Here is an 8380-nt window from a genome sequence, read left to right as displayed (position 1 = left end):
TCTTAGGCGAGCACTGGGCTGCAGCTAAGCCCCCGAGTGAGAGGTTTGCTCTTCACTCGGTAGGATTTTGATAACTTAGGCGAGTACTTGGACTGCAGCTAAGCCTCCGAGTGGAATTCTGGCTTACCACTCGGTAGGATTTTTATAACTTAGGCGAGCACTGGGCTGCAGCTAAGCCCCCGAGTGAGAGGTTTGCTCTTCACTCGGTAGGATTTTTATAACTTAGGCGAGCACTGGGCTGCAGCTAAGCCCCCGAGTGAGAGGTTTGCTCTTCACTCGGTAGGATTTTTATATCTTAGGCGAAACGGATTCGCAGCTAAGCCTCCGAGTGGGAGTCTGGCTCACCACTCAGTAAGGATTTTTACAAACTTAGGCGAAACGGATTCGCGGCTAAGTCACCCACTGAGGGGGAAATTTTATTGGACAAAAATAAAAAGTGACAAAAATTATGGAGGAACTATGACACTATTATTTTGAAATCCATGAACTACAGGAGTACTTTATTGCAACTCATCCGAGTGATAAACTTAAGTGTAAAATGGGCGGAGTAGTTCCGCGTTCCAAGCTCAGGGCTCGTCGATATTATGTTCGACGTTGTAAAGACGGTACGCCCCGTTGTGGAGAACTTTGGTGACGATGAAGGGTCCTTCCCAAGAAGGAGCAAGCTTGTGTGGTTTCTTCTGATCCACTCGGAGGACTAAATCTCCTTCTTGGAAGGCTCGACCCCTCACATTTCTGGCGTGGAAACGACGCAAATCTTGTTGGTAGATGGTCGATCGGATCAGAGCCATCTCCCTTTCTTCCTCTAAAAGGTCGACTGCGTCCTGCCGCGCTTGTTCAGCTTCTGCTTCGTTGTAGATCTCAACTCGAGGAGCATTGTGGAGAAGATCACTCGGCAAGACTGCTTCAGCTCCGTAGACCAAGAAGAATGGAGTTCTTCTGGTCGACTGATTAGGTGTGGTCCGCAGTCCCCAAAGCACCGAGGGAAGTTCGTCGACCCAAGCTCCAGCTGCATGCTTGAGATCACGCATCAGTCGGGGTTTCAATCCCTTGAGAATCAGGCCATTGGCTCGCTCTGCTTGTCCATTCGTCTGCGGATGGGTGACCGAAGCGTAGTCGACTCATGTGCCTTGAGAGTTGCAGAAATCCCTGAATTCTTCCGAGTCAAAGTTCGACCCATTATCCATAATGATGCTGTGCGGGACTCCATATCTGAATATCAGTTCCCTGATGAAGCTAACAGCAGCACCGGCGTCAAGGTTCTTGATTGGTTTAGCCTCAATCCACTTGGTGAACTTGTCGACTGCCACCAGTACATGCGTGAAGCCACTTCGCCCTGTTCTCAAAGGACCGACCATGTCCAACCCCCATACTGCGAAAGGCCAGACGAGTGGAATGGTCTTCAGAGCTGATGCAGGCTTGTGCGACATATTCGAGTAGAACTGACATCCCTCGCACTTATCCACTATTTCCTTTGCCATCTCATTCGCCTTTGGCCAGTAAAATCCGGCTCGGTATGCTTTGGCCACGATGGTCCGAGAGGACGCATGATGACCACAGGTTCCCGAGTGGATATCATTAAGGATGATTCGACCTTCTTCTAGTGTTATGCACTTCTGACCAACTCCAGTCGCGCTTTCTCTATACAGCTGTCCTTTGATTACGGTAAAGGCTTTAGATCGACGGACGATCTGTCGAGCCTCTTCCTCATCCTCCGGGAGCTCTTTTCTCAGGATATACGCGATATACGGAACTGTCCAATCGGGAATGACCACCAAGACCTCCATGACCAAGTCGACTACTGCTGGGACCTCAACCTCAGTCAGATCAGTGGCACTCTTGGGCTGTGGAGCTTCTTCGGTGAAAGGGTCTTCTTTGACTGATGGAGTGTGTATATGCTCCAAGAACACACCACTCGGAATGGCCCCTCTCTTGGAACCTATCTTTGCTAGATCATCAGCAGCTTGATTTTTCAGTCGGGGTATATGATGGAGCTCCAACCCCTCGAACTTCTTTTCCAGCTTCCTCACTGCACTGCAGTATCTAGTCATGGCTGGGCTTCTCACGTCCCACTCCTTCATCACTTGGTTGACCACTAAATCTGAATCGCCATAGACCATCAGGCGACGGACGCCGAGTGAAATGGCCATGCGCAATCCGTATAAGAGGGCCTCATACTCTGCCTCATTGTTGGAGGAATCAAAGTGAATCTGGAGCACATATCTGAGCTTATCTCCTCTGGGGGAAACCAGGACAACCCCAGCACCGGAACCATTCAACATCTTAGAGCCATCAAAAAACATGGTCCAATGCTCCGAGTGAACCTCAGTCGGCTGCTGCTGTTCAATCCACTCGGCGAGGAAATCTGCTATTGCCTAGGACTTAATGGCTTTCTTTGCCTCAAACTTGATATCAAGGGGAAGAAGTTCAATCGCCCATTTCGCCACTCGACCAGTTGCATCTCTGTTGTGCAAAATCTCTGATAGTGGAGTGTCGCTGACGACTGTGATGGAATGATCAGAGAAATAATGAGCAACCTTCTTTGTGGTCATGTATATTCCATACACAAGCTTCTGATAATGAGGATATCTCTGCTTGGATGGAGTCAAGACTTCAGACAAATAATACACTGGGCGCTGAACTTTGAAAGCTTTTCCTTCCTCTTCCCGCTCGACCGTAAGCACTGTACTGACGACTTGTCCTGTGGCTGCGATATAAAGCAACAGAGGCTCTTTGCTGATTGGAGCAGCAAGCACCGGCTGGGTGGAGAGCAGAGCTTTTAGCTCGGCAAACGCTGCATCAGCTTCTGGAGTCCACTCGAACTTGTCTGCCTTCTTCATCAGTCGGTAAAGAGGCAATGCCTTTTCACCGAGTCGTGAGATGAATCGACTTAATGCGGCCAAGCATCCAGTAAGCTTCTGGACATCGTGCACTCGCACAGGGCGTTTCATTCGGAGAATAGTGCCGATCTTTTCTGGATTAGCGTCGATCCCTCGCTCGGAAACGAGAAAACCGAGTAACTTGCCACCAGGAACTCCGAATGTGCACTTTGATGGATTGAGCTTGATATCATACCTTCTGAGGTTGGCAAATGTTTCGGCGAGGTCGGCGAGCAGGTCGGAACATTTTCGTGACTTGACGACGATATCATCCATATACGCTTCCACATTCCGACTGATTTGAGTGAGTAGACACTTCTGAATCATTCGCATAAATGTGGCTCCGGCATTCTTGAGGCCGAATGGCATGGTGATATAGCAGAAGCACCCGAATGGAGTGATGAAAGCTGTTTTTACTTCGTCGGGTCCGTACAGACGGATCTGGTGGTACCCGGAGTAGGCGTCTAGAAAAGACAATCTCTCGCATCCCGTGGTCGAGTCAACAATTTGATCTATGCGAGGGAGAGGAAAATGATCTTTCGGGCAGGCCCGGTTGATGTGCTTGAAATCAATGCACATTCGGAGCGATTTGTCCTTCTTAGGAACCATGACGACATTAGCGAGCCACTCGGAGTGGTATATCTCTCGGATAAATCCTGCCGCCAACAGTCGAGCCACTTCCTCACCAATGGCTTTTCTCTTCTAGACGGCGGACCGCCGAAGATGCTCTTTGACTGGTTTTGCTGATGAGTCGACTCTTAGGCGATGCTCAGCCAGTCCCCTGGGAACACCTAGCATGTCAGCGGGCTTCCATGCAAAAATGTCCCAGTTCTCACGGAGGAACTGGATGAGCGCTTCTTCCTATTTCGGGTCGAGTGTTGTGGAGATGTGGGTCGGAGCTGCATCGGGGTTGGTCGGGTGAATGTGAATAGGCTTCGTCTCACCGGACGACTGAAATGCAGATTCTGTGGCAAGTTTCTTGGATCGCAGCAAATCACTCGGATCTGCGTTTTGCTTGTATTCTTCAAACTCGACCGCTGTCACCTGGGAATCAGCAATCTTTGAGCCCTTCTGAAAGCACTCTTCTGCCTTTTTCCGATCACCGGTGACAGTGATCACTCCTTTGGGGCCGGGCATCTTCAATTTGAGGTACACGTAACATGGTCGAGCCATGAACCGTGCATAAGCTGGTCTCCCCAAAATGGCGTGATATGCACTCTGAAAATCCACGACCTCAAACGTCAACTTCTCTTTGCGAAAATGTTTCGAATCACCAAACACCACGTCCAGAGCTATTTGGCCGAGTGACTCGGCTTTCTTCCCTGGTATAACTCCATGAAAGCTCATGTTACTGGCGCTCAGTCGGGACATCAGAATGCCCATTCCTTTCAGTGTGTCTGCATACAGCAAATTCAGCCCGCTACCACCGTCCATCAGCACTTTTGTCAGTCGAGTGCCTTCGACAACTGGATCGACCACCAAACTTGCCTCCCAGGGGTGGCAATATGAGTCGGGTGATCAGATTGGTCGAATGTGATGGGTGTTTGGGACCATTTCAGATAATTTGCTTTTGCTGGGGTAACCATGTTCACCTCGCGGTTAATGACTTTCAATCGACTCTTGCTTTCCACATCTGCAAAGATCATCAGAGTGGAGTTGACATGCGGATATCCTTCCTCACTGTCCTCCTTGTCTTCGGCCTTGTCCGACTCCTTTTCCTTGTCTTGAGACTGTTTTCCCTGAAACTGCTGGATCAGGAGTCGACATTGGCGAGTGGTATGCTTCGGGTAAATAATATTCCCCTCTTCGTCTTTCTTCGTGTGGATGTGACACGGCATATCCATCACGTCGTTCCCTTCTTTATCCTTTACCTTCTTAGGGTTCCAGGATCCTTTTGGTTTCCCCTTAAACTTTCCATGAGCCACGGCCAGAGCCTCTCCAGGAGCTGCCGGTTCAGCCTTCCGCTTCTGTTTCCGACTGGTGTTTCCCTTCTCCGACTGGCTCGGCTTGTGCTTGCCGCTTCGGAGTCGGTCTTCTTCTTCACCGTTCGCGTACTTGGTAGCAATTTCCATCATCCGACTCAAGGTCATGTCTCCGGTTCGACCAAATTTCAAACTCAATTCTCTGTTCTTGACACCATCCTTGAAGGCGCAGACTGCCTGATGGTCAGACACATTCTCCACAGTATGGTGCAAAGTGATCCATCTCTGAATATACTCCCTGAGAGTCTCATTGGTCTTCTGCACGCAGACTTGCAGCTCCGTCAATCCAGCCGGTCGCTTACAAGTTCCTTCAAACGTTCTGACAAACACTCGGGACAGATCTTCCCAAGTGTAAATGCTGCTAGGAGGTAACTGATTCAACCACGCTCTGGCAGAACCTTCCAACATGAGGGGCAAATGCTTCATGGCCACCTCGTCATTCCCACCACCAATCTGAACTGCCACTCGGTAGTCCTCAAGCCAAGTTTCAGGCTTAGACTCACCGGTGAACTTGCTGACTCCTGTTGCCAACCTGAAATTGGGAGGAATCACTGCGGCTCTGATAGCTCTGCTGAAACATTCCGGACCAGAAACATGCACTCGACTGCTCGTAGGCGCATCTCTGTCGAGTCCACCTCGATGGGCTCTGTTCCGGTCGACCAAGCCTTGCACGATAATGGATCGCGCATCGAAGCCTGGTTCTCTGGGGTCGACTGGAACTCTTCGTCCCGCACTGAGCTGACGTCTGTCATCTTGCTGCCGAGGAGCGTAAGACCCACCCCTCGGAGGGGAATTGGGCACTCGACACCTATCATCTCGGTCGTGTCGGTCTTCATATTGGTCTCGCCGATTCTCGCGCCCTTCACTGCCGCGGAGGCGATCTGGGACTGTGAGCCGACTGAACCGTATTCGCAGCGACGGATCGACTGTGAATTCTGTTGCGCGACTGTGACATGGCCGAATTCTGATCTCCTGCTGCCCGGAGCAGATCCCTGATCTGCATCAAGCCTCTGCCAGCTTCCGACTGAGAGGGCTGGATGGACTCTGCAATATGGGTCGCAGCCGCTAAATTCGGGATTGGGGTTCGATATACCTGAGTCGACGGGAAGAGTTGACGTCAACTGGTGTCGGGAACTCGTTGCCGCGCGCGCTCGTCGAGTGCTCGCTGAAGATTCTCTAGGCGAGCGTGTTCGGCCAAATTGGCCAAACGTGCCTCCTCCAAGGCACGAGCCTCGGGGGTTTCTCCTGCGATGGGAGTATGCAGGGCGTCCATGTTCCTGCGGGGGAGTTCCTCTCTTTGCAGAGAGTCGAGTGGCTCGGGCTGGTACTCTTCGTGGTCTCGTGCGGGGTCGCCTCCGTCGCCTGCCCCACCATCACGGGCGAAGCCAGGGGGGCTGTGAGGCCCGTCGACCATCAGGATTTCCGCCGCTGGATCACTGCTATCACATTCGGATGCAGTCTCTACGGAGCCAGTCGACAGATCGAACAGGCCGTAGAGAGATTCGTCGGGCTCGATTGCCGCAACTTGGGTGGTGGCCGTCTGGCGAGCCATCGCGCTGAAGCCTCGACCGACCCGAGCGCTTGCGCTGGCGGGAGACCGGGAGGGCGGTCGATAGGGGAGTCGACCGATATGGGGTCGACGGCTGCCGCAGCAGAACGCCGCGGACACATGCGCGAAAATGCGTCGCACCGCGGACGGGGAGCGCATCGACGTCGAGTGGAGCCTCCTGGAGCCAGGCGGAGTCGTCGGCGACGAAGGTGAGAGCACCGAGACGAATCTCTCGACCCTCGACCAAAACTCCAGCAGCTACCATGATGAAAGTACTCGGAAGAACCGCAACTTCTCCACAAAATCGCTAAAACACCTGCCCCACGGTGGGCGCCAACTGTCGTGGATCTAAGTCTGATAGTAGAGTGGGGGGTAGGTATGGAGAGGCAAGGTCCTAGCTATGGAGAGGTTGTAAACACAAGAGATGTACGAGTTCAGGCCCTTCTCGGAGGAAGTAAAAGCCCTACGTCTCGGAGCCCGGAGGCGGTCGAGTGGATTATGTGTATATGGATTACAAGGTGCCGAACCCTTCTGCCTGTGGAGGGGGGTGGCTTATATAGAGTGCGCCAGGACCCCAGCCAGCCCACATAATGAAGGGTTTAAGGTACATTAAGTCCGGGGCGTTACTGGTAACGCCCCACATAAAGTGTCTTTACTATCATAAAGTCTACTTAATTACAGACTGTTGCAGTGCAGAGTGCCTCTTGACCTTCTGGTGGTCGAGTGAGTCTTCGTGGTCGAGTCCTTCAAGTCAGTCGAGTGAGTCCCTCGTAGGTCGACTGGAAGGTGGTTTCTTCTAAGGGTGTCCTTGGGCAGGGTACTTAGATCAGGTCTGTGACCCTACCCTAGGTACATGACTCCATCAGATCGGGCCTTGGAGGCGGCGCGATTGGCTACTTTGGCTGAGCGCACTCGGCTGGAGAACCTTCAGCGTGCACTCGACGACCGCGTTTGGCGGCAGATCCCTGAATCCAGTTGACGGCAGCGGCAATTGTTCCCACCGAAACCACAGGTATACCGCACTCCGATCCAGAACCTTACAGTTGCGGCCCGCATAGCAGAATCTATTCAGCCGTCCTAGTCGGAAGCTGGTAGAGGTTTGATGCAGATCAGAGCGCTGCTCCGAGCAGCAGGGGAGCAGAACACCGCAGTGTCTCAGTCGCGTAATAGAATTCATAGCAGGTCGGTAGTAGCTGACACCATTTAGTCGGCTCACAGCCCAAGATTGCCTCCGTAGCGTGAAGGGCGAGGGCATCGCCAGGGGCAGTACTTGGGTCGGAATCACAAGCAGCACAATCATCGGCTCAACCATGATGACCGTCGTCGAGTGCCTACGCCCCCTCCGAGGGACGAATCGTATGTGCCCCGACATTATGATGATAGGCACCCGTACAACGAAAAGCGGAGGAGGCTAGTCGACCCAAGGGAACCAGGGTTTGATGCAAGGTTTGGTGGGCAGGAATCGAGCACACAGAGAAGGGCAAGACAGAGACCGCCCGATTGGAAGCAGAGTGCATGTTTCTGGTCCCGAGTGTTTTAGCAGAGCCATCATGGCTGCAGAAATCCCTCCCAACTTCAGGTTGGCGACTGTGGTCAGTAAGTTGACTGGTGAATCAAAGCCTGGCACCTGGCTTGAGGACTACCGAGTAGCTGTGCAGATCGGTGGAGGAAACAATGAAGTTGCCATGAAGCACTTTCCCCTAATGCTTGAGGGGTCAGCTAGAGCTTGGTTGAATCAGTTGGCTCCAGGCAGTATTTTCACCTGGGAAGAGTTAGCCTAAGTGTTTGTCAGAACATTTGAGGGCACATGCAAACGACCAGCGGGATTGACAGAATTGCAACATTGCATGCAAAAACCGAATGAAACTTTGAGGGATTACATCCAAAGGTGGACCACTTTACATCACACTATGGAGAATGTGTCTCATCATCAAGCAGTTTGCACCTTCACGGAGGGCGTTCGGTATCGG

The sequence above is a fragment of the Triticum dicoccoides genome, chromosome 7A (genome assembly GCF_002162155.2).
Source record: "Triticum dicoccoides isolate Atlit2015 ecotype Zavitan chromosome 7A, WEW_v2.0, whole genome shotgun sequence".
NCBI classification, from domain to species: Eukaryota; Viridiplantae; Streptophyta; class Magnoliopsida; order Poales; family Poaceae; genus Triticum; species Triticum dicoccoides.
The sequence above is the reverse complement of the archived record's forward strand: the minus strand, read 5'-3'. Positions refer to the sequence as shown.